Source organism: Zingiber officinale, chromosome 6B (genome assembly GCF_018446385.1).
Source record: "Zingiber officinale cultivar Zhangliang chromosome 6B, Zo_v1.1, whole genome shotgun sequence".
In the NCBI taxonomy this organism is placed as follows: domain Eukaryota; kingdom Viridiplantae; phylum Streptophyta; class Magnoliopsida; order Zingiberales; family Zingiberaceae; genus Zingiber; species Zingiber officinale.
Genome location: NC_055996.1, coordinates 77,442,504 through 77,457,676, shown reverse-complemented (window position 1 = coordinate 77,457,676; position 15,173 = coordinate 77,442,504). Strand labels below are relative to the sequence as shown.

Sequence of the window (15,173 nt, the reverse complement as noted above, 5' to 3'; positions counted from 1 at the left end):
TATAATGTTTGGCAAGCTCTCATAGAATTAAGTCTATTTTTTAGAGCTTTGACAGCGAGGTGTATTACGATGGACGATATGCTTCGGTTAGACATAGACATTCCTCTCATATTATGTAAGTTAGAGCGCATATTTCCACCCAATTTTTTTGATTCAATGGAACATCTGCCGGTACATTTGTCATATGAGGCACAAATAGCTGGTCCTGTGCAATATAGATGGATGTATCCATTCGAACGGTTTTTGAGAAAATTAAAGAATAATGTTCGTAACAAAGCAAGAGTTGAGGGCTCAATATGTAATGCTTATCTGGTTGAAGAAGCATCTTCTTTCCGCTCCTATTATTTTGTTGATAATGTCAAAACCAGACATCGCAAGGTTCCTAGAAAGTATGATGATGCTCAAGAAATAGACAATTCGATGCTTTCTATTTTTAAGTTTCCTGGCAAACCAATGGGTGCATCTATTTCTAGATTCTTAACTCCAGAAGAATATCATGCTGCAAGAACATACATACTCTTGAATTGTGAAGAGTTCAAACCATACATAGAGTAAGTTGACTTCTCTAATTAAAAAAGCATTCCCCGTTCAATTTGTTGCTTGATATCTCATTACCTTAAAATTACCTTCTTTTCCAGCTTATATGAAAAACGACTATATCTATAAAATCCATCAATGGATGCAGATGGTGTAGCTGAAAAGTTAGAGGTTGAATTTGTATTATGGTTTGAAATATATATAAGTTGGAGATTTTATTAAGTATTTAAGTTCGTGTGTGTTAAGTAGTGTTCTAATGTCTATTAATTGTGTAGGTTAAAGACCGTAGAATATCAAATGTGACAGATGATAGGATCATGAATCTTGTATCAGGACCTCTTCGTAAAATAAAGGTCTACTCTGGTTTCTATGTTAATGGCCTCAAATTCCATGTGGCACTACGAGATTCATGGAGATTAACCTATAATTCTGGTGTTTGTGTCAAAGGATCTATGGACAACAATAACACTCAGTATGATTATTATGGTAGAATTGAGGAAATCATAGAAGTTGAATATCCTGCATTACCTATTAAGAGGTGTGTACTATTTAAATATTCATGGTATGATCCTACCCCAAGAATAGGTACCAGAATACATCCAAAGTATAATTTAGTTGAGGTTAATGCAAACAAAAGGTTCAACAAGTTTGAACCTTTTATTTTCGGGGTACAAGCAGCATAGATTTTCTATCTTGAATACCCTACAAAGAGAAGAAGGCCCAGTGAATGGTTGTCTGTTTGTCGAATGAAGCCTCGCTCGATTATAGAAATGCCGAATACCACTCAGGCTACTGATGCATTTCAGAATGACGAAGTTGAGAGACATTCAATTGATACACAACTTGAATCTACATCTCAATTACTTGTTGATATTGATAATGTCACTTATGAGGAGATAGATGATGAAGAGATGTCCAACAGTGAAGATGAATTGGTACTAACAGAGTCTAGCGATGAAGACTTGGAAAATATTAATGTTGATTAAATAGTTGATAATGTAATGTCTGAATTGTACTTTTCTATATAATTTTGTATTGTGTTGCTAATGTTAATGTTATGCATGTGTGTATATATATTTTTGTATTGTGATGTTAATGTTAATGTTATTACTAGTACATGCATGCTATGTTTTTGTGCAGATATATTATTATGGCTGAGCAGCAGACAGTAGCACCCCGTGGCTACAAGGTTATTAGAGTTGTCGGAGATACATATGTATTTTTGTTATGGTTAATACAAGTTATTAGAGTTGTCGAAGACTTGTTATTATTCATATCTATTTTTTTTTCCTTGCAGATTTGTTCCTGATGGCCACCGGGCAGCCTCTTATATAACTAGTAAGTTTAAAGAGCGAATATGTGCTTCTGGTACTACATGGAGGCATGTAGATCAGGAGATGAAGACATTTTATTACAATGAATTCGTAGTAAGTAAAATTAATATATTTGGTATTCAATAATATATTTATCCTTTCGTATACTAAAATCTATACTTATAATTACAGAAAAGGTATACATGGGAAGATGGTCAAGAAGAACAGTTTAAAGCTACATGGAATAGTTATTGTGCTAAACTGTACAGAGACCTCATGTATTATATCAGGAAAAAGGGCACTAGGCCAGCGTATATTTCGGAGACGATATGGAGTGCATGGACGACCACCTAGGCTGCAGAAAGATGGCGAGAAAATGCTGAAAAGGCTCGATCTAATAGGAATACAGAGCCAGGTGGCCCGAGCACCGGAATCGCTCGACATACGTCAGGATCGAAATCTATTGTTGTGCATGCTATGGATTTGGTAATTTAATTTAAAGTTATAATTTTTAACAATTTTTTATTTTATTATCACATTAGTATGTATAATTATGTCTCAAAATATTTGTGTATGTAGGAGCATGATCTTGCTCGGCAGCCCACATGCATGGAGGTATTTCTGAAGACCCGTAAGAAGAAAGATGGGTCATTTGTCGATTCTCGATCTCAGGCCCTACACGTAAGATTATTAACTTTATTTCATTTGTTCATGCATTTCTATTTTGATTAATTTTAATAATTGTTATCAAATTAAATATTGATCAATATTATAATTTTGAACACAGAATCAAATGACAGAAAGAGTGGCTCAGTCCTCTCAGCCACCATCAGAGGGGGGGGGGGGGGAGTCGCAGTCTCTATCCACCGACGCGCTAAATGAGATATATTATGATGTTGTCGGTGGAAGGACAAAAAACTCCACCCTCTACGACCTTGGCTCCCAGGCCAAAGTGGCATTTGATCGTTTGAGGACTCCTAGGGGCCGTGCTAGTTCCTCTTCTTCTAGTGAGGTGCAGTCATTAAGACGTGAAAATCAAGAACTGCCCACTCAACTGAAGACAATGGATGAGAGGATGACTTCTATGGATGAGTCGAGGGCTGCTGAGGAGAAGAGGAGGACCGACTTGGAAACTCCCTTTGCCAGTATGCGAGAGATCGTGGAAAATTTCGCTCGCACTCAGACGCTAGATGGTCTTGAGTCCCAGGAGACTCAAGACCCATCAGACCGTGATGATTAGTATGTTTCGAGGTTTGTTCAACTACTATTTAAATCTTTATTTATCATACAAGTTACATGCAAAATATATTTAATTGTTTTATTCTACTCTGCTCATTTCTAATATTTACATTAATATATGTTTCAGGCGTCAGAGTGTATATATTCAGCACGATCATCATCATTTTCTTTCTATCTAGGTATTTATTTTTTTAAATGTAAAATTCATTATACATCTATGTAACATTTCGAATTATAGATCAATATCAATCTCATCATAATTTATTGTATTTTACTTTTTGCAGGATTTTACACTATTAGTTGTTTTTGAAGTATTTGTTATCATGGTATGAATTTATACATTTGAGCACGGAAATATTTTGTTTATATTATGTTTGTTTATATATGTTTTGTTAGAATATGTAAACTGTGATTGAGTTAGTTTATTTGTTAACTTTGATTGTATCTGTGATTAGAGTTAGTTTATTTGTAAATTGTGATTGCATCTGTGTCGGTATTTGTGATTATATCTGTGATTGTGTTAGTTTATATCTGTATTTGAGATTATAGCTGTGATTGTATTTGTGATTATAATTTGTATACATGGGGTGAATGGGAAACAAAAAGTAGCTGGCAGTTTTTTTTTTTTTTACTGACGGAATACCGACGGAATATGCATCCCGTCGGTATTCCATATCGTAATATACCGACGGAATTGGTATTTCCGACGGAAATACCATTTCCGTCGGCAATTTCCGACGGAAATACCAATTCCATCGGTGATTTCCGACGGAAATGATATTTCCGTCGGAATATTACGATATGAAGATTTTAATCAGGCCCCCCCGACGGAAATTATATTTCCGTCGGAAAAGTTTGGCGCCAGGTGTCCGCGTGTTTACTGACGGAAATATATTTCTGTTGGTAGCGACCGACGGAATTATTGCCTCCGTAGGGAAAATAGGTTCCGACGCATATTCTCGCGACATATTAATATCCGTCGGTAATCTGTCGATAAGACCCATTACCGACGGAATACCGACGGATAATTCCGTCGGTAATGTTGGATATTTTTGTAGTGAGCAGCGTCACAGTCTGATATGTTAAGTTATGCTTAGATTTTATAGAGTGCGTATTTTAAAAGTGTTTTTTTATAGGATTTTTGCATATTGATCCTGGGGAAGTTGAGTTGGGCTTTACTGTTACTTGCCCCGGTTTGGCCATTTCGAGTCGGTAAAACTCTTGTGGGTATTATTTTTCCTGCATCATTTAATACTTTTCAGTTTAAGAAATTATTGTCATGGTTCATGCCTATTTAGTCCCAACTATTTGGTGTATGTTATTGAATTTTATCATTATGCAAGGTTGTATTACTATACTACTTAAGGTTAATTTGATTGTATTTTGGTCAACCTCTATCTTTTACACTTCCAACATTAATTAATGTAACTTTTCTAAACAGAGAATAAATTCATCATCTTTGAACATGTTTGTACTATCCTAACATATTTTTGCCATTTTATCCTCCATTGTAGCTAACAACTAAGTCTTAATTACTAGTAACCTCACAATTTATCTTAACGCTTATATTGATGCACCGATTAACCCCAATGCACGGTAGGTATGCTTTCTAATGTCATAACTATGCATGATAGTTCATTAATGATTTATCTAACAACTTTATTTTCAAACTTTGTAGTCTGTAACATCACTATTCTTCTTTTGGAATTATTGTGTTCAAGAGAAATGAGTTTGTGCAAACCCGGAATCTGGATAAAATATTCACACTTGATAGTGATGCTTCTAGTTTTTGTTGATGGTGAATAAATTCATTTAACATCAGGAACCTTATAGTTACTTGAAGGACCAACAAAAGTTTGATAATGATAATTATAGACATGCATACTTGTCATAACATGAATTTATAAGTGTTCTCTCTATTAACTATCATAACATAATATGAATTTCGTCTTTATGAAATATTAAGTTTATGAAATATTAAGTAATTTTATATTAAGCCTCAAACTTCTATTAATGTTTTTGGAACTTCTATTTCTATGGTCATAATTCTAAATACATCTTGGTTTATTTACTTTTGTTTGATTGAAGTAAAACGTCAACTCAAGTTATTAACATTATGGGGGCGTTTGGTTCTTTGTTAGGAATAGGAATCGGAATGGAAATCATTGTATTGTGGAATGAGAATGGGTATGAGCATGGATATCACTCTTAAAAACAATGTTAGGTTAGTTGCATATTTTCTATCGGAATAAATCAAAATTTCCTTTTTTACCCTTAAAGAAAAATAAGAGAAAAAATTAGATATGAGAGAAAGATAAAAGTGAGAGAAAAATATGATGAAAGAGAATGATGAGAGAAAGTATGATGAGAGAGAAAGTGTGATGAGAATAATAAAGAGAGAGAAAGTGTGATGTGAAAGCATGAAGAGAGATAAAGTGTGATGAGAGAAAATGAGAAAAGAGAGTGTGATAGGAGAGAGCATGATGAGAGAAGATGAGAGAGAAAATATGATGTAAGAGGATGAAGAGAGAGAAAATGTAATGAGAAAAAATGAGGAGAGAGAGTGTGATGAGAGAGATTGAGGAGAGAGAAAGTATGGTGAGAGATAAAGTATGATGAGAGAGAAAGTGTGATGAAAAAAAGAAAACATTGAGTGTGATGGGAGAGATTGAGGAGAGAGAAAGTATGATGAGAGAGAAAGTGTGTTGAGGAAAAAAAAGAGGGAGTGTGACAAGAGAGATTGAAGAGAGAGAAAGTGTAATGAGAAAAAAAGAGAAAAGGGAATGTGATGGGAGATATTGAGGAGAGAGAAAGTATGATGAGAGAGAAAGTATGATGAGAAAAAAAGAAGGAAGAGAGTACGATGGAAGAGATTGAGGAGAGAGAAAGTATGATGAGAGAGAAAGTGTAATGAGAAAAAAAAGGAAAGAGAGTGTGATAGGAGAGAGAAAATGTGTGATAAAATGATGAGAGAGAAAATATGATGAGAGAGAACAAGAAGAGAGAAGTGATATGAAAGAAAAAATAAATAAATATATTTTTATATTTGATATTAAGGGAGAAAATTTTAGTTTTAGCTCAAGGGTATTTTTGGAATAAGGGAATATTTTGATTGATGAAAATAGGGTAATGACTCATTGAAGGGAGGTACATGGGAATGATTTATTACCCAATTTCAAGGATTCATTCCCTTCTTTGCATTCCTATTCCTATAATCCAAACATTAACAATGGCAATCAATGATTCTCATTCTCATTCCCCACTCCTATTCCCCTAAACCAAACGCCCCCTATATTTTTTTTATATTTTAGTTTGCAGTATCAATCAAAAATCAGTATCACAATCGATCTTAATATGATGAAGTAAGAAGTGAATAAAACGAATTTGTTTGTACCTATGTGGGTGTCATCTAAGAGTTGTGTATATTGTAATATAAATTTTTGAATTGTATTTAGATATTCTTAGATACACTTTTGAGTAAAGTTGATCAAATATGTCTCAAGTTGATTAAACATGTCTTAAGTTTAAACTTGTGGATTTCATTTGTTGGTTTTGACAATTTATTTGGGTCAATACAAGTTGGATTTCATTTTTAATTTTATAGGACATATTCGTTTAATTTTGGTGAAGTGAAAAATATATATATTTTTTACTTCACTATGTTATGAAATTGTGCAGAAGTAAAAGAAAATATTTACTATACAACAATACAAAAATTGTGAAGTAGTATAAATAACTTACTTCATCAATCAATGTGACCAGTGAAGTCATATATGATCAAATACTTCAATACTTTTGTTAGCGAAGGATTCACAAATTAGAAGGCTAAAGATATGCTAAATATTTATGTTGACCAACATGATAGTAAACATCATAAAATCAATTTTGCACAAGCAACCAAAGTAAATACGGAATGATTATAATATTTGCCTCAATGCTTCGATTGATTGTATTAGAGTTTTGTTACAACAAGAGAATTTATTTCGAGGTCATGATGAAATTGAAAGTGCTCTTAATCCGGATAACTTTCTTATTTAATTAGAGATTTTAGGTGCTAAATATAAAGAGATTAATGATGTGATATTGAAAAAAAACTACTTATAAAAATTACAAGTTAAGATCACTGGATATTCAGAAAGATATAGTGAGTGGTTGTCCAACTATAACAATTAATGTTATTATCAGAGATATTGGTGGTTCATTATTTTCTATTTTAGTAGATGAATCTCGTGATGTGTGAACAAAGAAGCAAATGTTAATTGTCTTGAGTTATGCAGATAGTTGTGGGTATGTAAATGAGTGTTTTATTGAAATTGAACATGTTACTAAGTACTACAACACTCTCACTTAAAGTTATCATTGATAAGATGTTCTCTAGATATAATTTAAACATGTCTAAATTGAGAGGACAAGATTTTGATGGAGCAAGTAATATGTACGATAAATTTATTGGTCTAAAAGCTAGTACTCATTTTAAAGGAGAATCCATGTGTATTTTGTAAGAGCTTAGATCCTCTGGTCCACGATCTCCTGGACCAGGGGAGGCCCTACAAATACATTGGTGGAGTGAATTGGACCCCACCTATTTAACAGGTGGGGTACAACTCACCCCACTAATGAATAGGCAGACGTCCAAGACTAGTCCAGGGATCCTAGACCAGAGGATCCATGTCCATTTTATAAGTATCCCAGATTAGTTTTGATGTGATCAATTAAGTTAAGTTAGACCCTGTGTGTTTGATGTCTTGTGTCTAAGTATGTAGGGACTTACGAACACAAGAAGTCGAAGGGAAGACGCAGCGAGCGGAAGGATGGTATGGGAAGGGAGTCAATGAGCTCAGTGTATCCGAGAGACGAAGAGCTATGAAAGAATACATTAGTGGAGAGAGAAGGATGTGCATGGTGCATCAAAGGGATGAGAAGCCGGGAAAAAGTCTACTCGAGGAGAAGGTCAGAGTTGGGTTTAAGTGAACTCAACTCTAGACAATCGAAGTATCATCTAAACGAGCGAAATGAAGAATGGTCAATGTTGAGATTGACCATTTGGATGAACAGTACTCGAGGTGTCTTAGATCGGACTAGAGGCGCCTCAGATGAATAGTAGCCGAGGCACCTCAGATCAACCCAAGGTGCCTCGACCGAGAATGGAGCCATTGCCGCGGAGATATGCAGTAGAGTCTACCTCAATCGCATTGAGGTGCCTCCATCGGAACTGAGATGCCTTCGATGAACCAATGCACCTCCATTCAGCCAGATCAGCCGAATGTTAGAAAACTTCATCCTGTTGGAGGTGCCCTGGATTAATGGAGGTATCTTGAATTACCACGTCAGTAAAATAGTCATTTCGACCAGTGTACTATAAATACTATCTAGAACTAGGAGTTCAAATACACATGTGCTTTCAATTTTGTAATCTTTTCTTTGAGTTACCAACTACTGTAAGGGGCTTCTTCCCCTCCAATATTGTCGAAGAAGTTTGTAGTGAGTTATCCACAATCTTGGATTGACAGCCACCCAGGTTACGTTGTAACCAAGTAAAAATTTTGAGCCCCCTACTTTATTTTATGAATTTCTTTTATTACATTTAATTTATGTGTTCTTGCTAAGTTAGAGGAAAAAGAAGGTTCTAATTTTTATTGCAGGCTATACACCTCTCTAGCCGGTCCACCCGATCCAACACATTTTACATATATTGTTTTGCTCATCAACTTCAACTAGCTCTTATAGTTGTGACCAAGAAAAATCGTTTGATTTCTAAATTCATTCGTATTGTCGATGATGTGGTAAATGTTATTGGATCATCCTGCAAATGTTTTGATCTTCTTAAAGAGAAACATTCAGATTTTATTATTGAGGTATTAGAAAGGGATGAAATTTCAAGTGGTTGGGAACTTAATCAAGAAGCCAACCTTCAATGTGTTAGGGATACACATTTGTTTTTTTTTTTTGGGAGCATTATAATTCTTTGATCAACTTGATTTCTATATTCTCTGCTATCAGTGATGTGCTTGAAATGATTTCCAAAGATGATTTCAATTCTCCTGATAAAAAAAATGAAACATTTAATTTATTAGAGTCAATATTTTTAATTGATTTTACATTCAATCTACACTTGATGAAACATGTCTTAGGGATTTTGAGTGAATTGTCAATGACATTGCAACAGAAAGATCAAGATATTGTGCATGTGATGGATTTGTGGTACAAGTATGCAAACACAGACTCTAAAGTATGAGAGATGATGGTTGAAATTCATTTTTAGAAAACGTCTACTATTTTTGTCAGCAACATTACACTGATATTCTTAAAATGGATGATATGTTCACATGTTGGGCACCACATTGTCGTCCCCATCGTAATCCACAAGAAATAAATTTACATCACTATCCTGTTGATTTATCTACAATGTTATTGATATACAACTTCAAGAGTTAATGATCATTTCTCAGAGGCAGGTACTGAGTTGCTTTTTTGTATAGCTTGTTTGTGTCCACAAAACTCACTTTTGGCATTTGATAATAAAAAGTTGATGCAACTAGCTGAATTTTATCCACAAGATTTCTTAAGATTTGATCTCTTTGTACTTGATGATCAACTTGAAACTTATATATGCGATATGCATTCTAGCAAGGTATTTCAATGATTGAAGGATCTTGGTGATCTTTCAAAAAGGTTAGTTATGTCAAAGTAAAGTATGATGTATCCGTTAGTTTATAAGCTTTTGACATTGACATCAATTCTATTGGTTGCAACTACAATGATAGAAAGAATGTTTTCTACCGTGAGAATTGTGAAGTATAGGTTGCACATTAGAATGAGTGATGATATTGGATGAATGATAATTTTATTGTCTAAGTAGAGAAAGATGTATTTCTAACGGTTAATAATGAAGTTATTGCATAAAATTTTTAAAATATGAAGACTTAAAAAGAATAATTGTAAGGTAATTATTTTTGTGATGTTTTTTTATTATAAAATTTTATTTTTTTTGTTTTATTAATTATTGTATATTGTTTCCTACACTGAACCAATAAATTAGTCGCTAACGACGGAAATAAAATTAGTAATAGAAAAAATATTTCCTCGCTAAATGACATTGGTTATCAAAACATTTGTGACTAAAATTTTCAATTAATAATTCAAATTTTCTTGTAGTGAAGATGGAGACAGAGGATATGAAATCCGATCTCTATTCTTGAGCCACTAGTGGCTATAAATTTTAAATGAAATTTTTCTCCAAAGATTTTTGTTATGGTTTGGTCAAAAATATCTTCACTAATACATACAAAATTGCCATCAATGTATTTTTGTCCAAAATATTTTAATGAGCTTAAACTGCCCAAAAAGTTAATTAAAGACCACCAATGAGTCAATATACTACAAACAATATTACATTATACACCCATAGTCTTAGATGACTAATTTAGAGTTTTTTAAGAGCGTCCAGGTGTTTTGTCATTTTGGTGGGTGAAACTATTTAAAATACTTCAAACAATCTAGTTATGGAACTCAGAAGACCAATTTGAAAAGGTTTAGGCTATCAAAGTGTTTTGCTCAAAATTATTCTAAATGATAATTTAAGGCCACATGTAATTCCGTTTGTTCTGGTTTAATCTCTTTCCTTTTGAAAGTAATGTAATTTGGAGTATACTAATAATGATATAAATCGAATAGAAATATTTTGATGTATCAAGAATAATACCAATCTAACCAATGAATGGTTTAGATTGTTAAGATGTTTTGTTCAAAATGAGCACCTAATTGAGTTGGTATTCTTTAAGTACTGCGTGTATGATCCTATATGGCTAACCTGAAAGGTGTTCGACTATTCATGTGTTTTGACCCAAATGACTTGAACTGTTTAATTAGTTCCATTCCTGGCCACTATTGAGTCTACCATTTACCCATGGTTGTAAATGATGAATTTGTAAAGTTTTTGTATGTTTTAGTCAATATTTTAATCGATTAAAACTATTTAAATTGACGACGTAAGGTCATGGCTGAATTTTTGAAGAATCAAAACTCAACCGGGGTTCTCATATATCTAATTTTGATGTATTAGGCCAATTTAAGTATTTTGGCCAAAACAACTTGGTGAGTATAAACTACTCTATGCTACCTCACACACATATATGTTTAACCTCATACACATGTTTGACCAAAACAACTTGGTGAGTGGAAACTTCTTTAATTTGGATGTATTACGTGTGAAAATTAACGTAAGGAAAAAATTAATCATATTATTAAATTTAAAGTTAATATTAGAAATACATAATATAAAAAATTATAAACCCTAAATATAAAAGGGAAGAAAACTAAATTACCTTACAAATTATAAACAAATAAATATATATAATCTAACATCCTCCCTTATACTCATAATACTACAGCTAGAAGCATTGAGAGTTCACTACAAGAAAAAAATAATAATACTGACGGAATTACCTACAGATATTTTTTTCCGTCGCTAATCACCAACGGAAAACAAATTCCGCCGGTACAATTACAGATTACCGACAAGAAACGAAAACGTGAAGCGGAATATGCCTTGGTAAACATATCAGTAATCTATAAATTTGAAGGAACAAAAGACAATGTGATGGTGTCAATCTGAAAATGATGATGAGTAATATGACAATCAATTTTAATATGTTTCGTCTGTTCATAAAAAACTGAATTGCTTGTAATTGAATAGTACTCTGATTAGTACAATATAATGAAGTAGGTTGATGAAGAAAGATATCCATATCCGCAAGCAACTAATGCAACAAAATTATTTCACAAGTAGATGAGGTCATGACACGATACTCAATTTCTGTGGAAGATCAAGAAATAACATCTTGTTTCTTACTCTTCCCAGAAATAAAGTCCCCAAGAAAAATGTAGAAACCAGTGGTAGATTTGTGATTCCTAGGATCACTAGCTTAATCAGCATTAGAGTATACATATAGCTCCAGAGATGAAGTAGAAGGAAATAAAAGGTTTTGAAATTGAGTGCCCCGAAGATACCTTAGAATACGAAGAACAACAACCCAATAAATTATAGTTGGTGTAGCGATAAATTGACAAACCACACGAACAACATATGTAATATCTGGATGAGTCATAGTGAGATAAATAAGCTTCCAATAATAGTTCTATACAAACTAAGATCCGACAAAGGTGAATCATCAAATGGAGAATATCGAGCATTAGTCTTAATAGGAGTATCAACGACTCTATCATTAGCAAAATGAACACGCCTAAACAAATTAGATATATACTTTGACTAGGATAAAAGATAATCTTCAGGAGAATAAGCAACTACAATGCCCAAAAAGTAGTGTAGTATACCCAAGTCTTTCATAGAAAAACAACGAGCCAACTTAAACTTCAAGGAAACAATTCCATCAGAATCATCACCAGTAATAATCATGTCATCAACATATAATGTAAAAGAATACGACCTATATTTGTACATCCAACAAACAATGTTAATCATGATTACTAGAATAAAAACCAATGAAGTAATCACTATAGAGAACTTCTCAAACTAAGTATGAGGTGCTTGTTTGAGATCATAAAGCATTTTACGAAACCTGTAAACTTCACCAGGTTAGTATGAAATACTAGGAGGAGGTGTCATATAAATTTCTTCATGAAGATCGTCATTTAAAAATATATTTGTAAAATATGATGTCCAAATAATAATTAAATAATAAAGTTATTTGACAAATGATCTTATTGGATTTTTCATGTATTTTTAGAAATTTTTTGAAGATTTTTCGGAACTCATTTGGCATATTTTAAGGGGATAAATTATAGACTGTAAGAAAATCTGTTTGAAATATCCAAAGATAAGAGTTGATAGAGGAGTGTACTTAGGATTTGATCAAGATATAAAACCTAATATTATTTGTTTACTTCCCGATTTCCTCTTCCGCCAAACCCATCGCCGACACCACCACCGTCCCTCTCCCTCTCGCGATTCTCTCTACTCGATCCCGACCTTCTCATCTCCTCTGCCCATTTCCTTTTCCTCATTTTGCCCTAGCATCTGCCGATACCGTCGTCGCCCGATGCTCCGCGGCGAGTCTTCGCTCAATGGCGCGTGTCTCCTGCCGATGTCGCGTCGCGTGTCTCCGGCTGATGATGGCTGCCACGAGCCCCACCACCGACAGCGTCGGCCATCACGAGAGCCATCCTTTCCTCCCTTCAACTACCGGGTCGTGCCCTAGCACCGCCCCTCTCTTGATCCTAAGACCATTGCCGCACCGCACCCCACCGATTGGCCATCGTCGAGCCATCTCCATGCCCTAGTTGCCACCATCATCAAGCTTTTGTTCCAGTATGAGGTCATCATCCATTCCACTGCCGGTAGCTCCTCCCCGCCTCATTCATCCACAATGGCTGTGGGGATATCATTGTGAGCAGATTGCTAACCTCACCTGCTCACTGTCGTTGGCGTTGAGTGCGGTTGCCAAGGATTCATTGTAGGGAAGGGAGTGCCCGAAGAAGGTAAGACCTGTTTTGTTCTGATTAAGCAACAAGTAGATTGGTTACTAATCTTGTGCTTAGTTAAAGAAGTGTTGAATTTTGATTTAGGGTGTGTGTTGGGTTGCAGATCTTTGGTTGTGGTGATCCCTGGTGGTGTGGAGGATTGGTGTTGGAGATATGGACTGAGGTAAGTTATGGTGGATTCATACATGTAGATTCAAATTGGAACGGTGTGGTTGTTAACTGGATGTTATGGATAATAATTGGATAATGATTAGTTGTTTTGAACCATGGATTAAATAACAACATGATTTAGGGAGATTTGATCTCTTTGTGGCATAAAGGCGAATACGCTCGCCCTCAACGCCCCCGCCAACTCGTCCCAAGGTCAACACGGAGGAGGTAAATCACGGGCGACTACTAGCCTTTAGAATACTGACTAGCACATAAGGGAGATTTGATCTCTTGTTTAATGGATCGGTTGATGAATGGGTGTTTAATAGTTGAGTTTGATGAGTACATGATTGTAATCAGAATCTTTGGATTGATATTGTAATTAGTAGTAATGGTGGGATTTATACGGCTTCTGTTGGTAGTATTAAATAAATTATAACTAAGGATTTGTTGTGGTTTCGGCCAGGGGCTTCAAGTAGCAAGTTTCTTCGGATGAGTCGACATCAAGGTCTTTGGATGTGGATAGGTTTAATTAGGGTTTCTTGATTGGATTTAGATTTAGGTAGCTATTTAATGTATGAAGAGGTTTGGTTGTAATCGTATGGTTTATTGCAGGACACTGATACGAGACTAGTGTTCTGAAGTGAAGAAAGTACAACATGATCTACAGTTAAAGGCGGGTACTTCTTGCTTTATCTCTTTAGTATTTTGACTCTAGTGCATGAGTTTTATATTCAGATAGATACTGTATTTATCTTGACTCCACTCTTATTTTTTCTGCGTTTGATACTTCCACTCAATCTTTAAGCTACTCATTTTTATGTCGATACAGTCTTTCGTTGCTATCTATATGATATTTAGCAGATACCAGTACCAGATACTGAATATTAGATATTGGATACCAGATACTAGATACCTAATACTAGATGTTAGATATTGGATATATGGATACTAGTTACCATGTTTACCTGCTTTGTATGCTGTACATTTACATACCTTATTGAGTATGTATATATATAATGATTGTTGCATGTTAAGCATCATGTCATAGCATGCATGTCGACGACCATGTCTCCCTTGTGGTTGAGAGGGTCGTTGGTCAGGGTCGCACGCTCGGCCACTCATGGGTAGTGGCGGCTGGAGCGTATCGTTTGTCCTGTCGTGCTGCACTCGGCCACTCATGGGTAGTGGCGGCTGGAGTTGTGAGCAGCAGGGACTCTATTACTACATAGCTAGATAGCTACTACGCAAATTGTCCACTCGATCACTCAAGAGTAGTGATGGCTGGAGTGTCGTACAGTTGTCATTGATCCGGCCTCTCAACCATACAGGGGTCGTGGTGCAGAGAGGTGGGCGGGGTGACCATCCGTGCATACGCTATTGTTATTATACTTATGCTGCTGCTGCTTACTTATGCTGTTTGCTTACTTATGC

General features: G+C 34.9%; 1 long non-coding RNA gene across 1 annotated transcript; it reads left to right on the top strand.

The window, feature by feature from the left end:
• The first annotated feature begins 12,964 nt into the window (after nt 1–12,964).
• On the top strand, nt 12,965–14,416 carry LOC121990321. Its single transcript, XR_006114548.1, has 3 exons — nt 12,965–13,586; nt 13,693–13,752; nt 14,355–14,416. It is a non-coding gene; the product is annotated as an uncharacterized LOC121990321 (long non-coding RNA).
• Nucleotides 14,417–15,173: the final 757 nt, after the last annotated feature.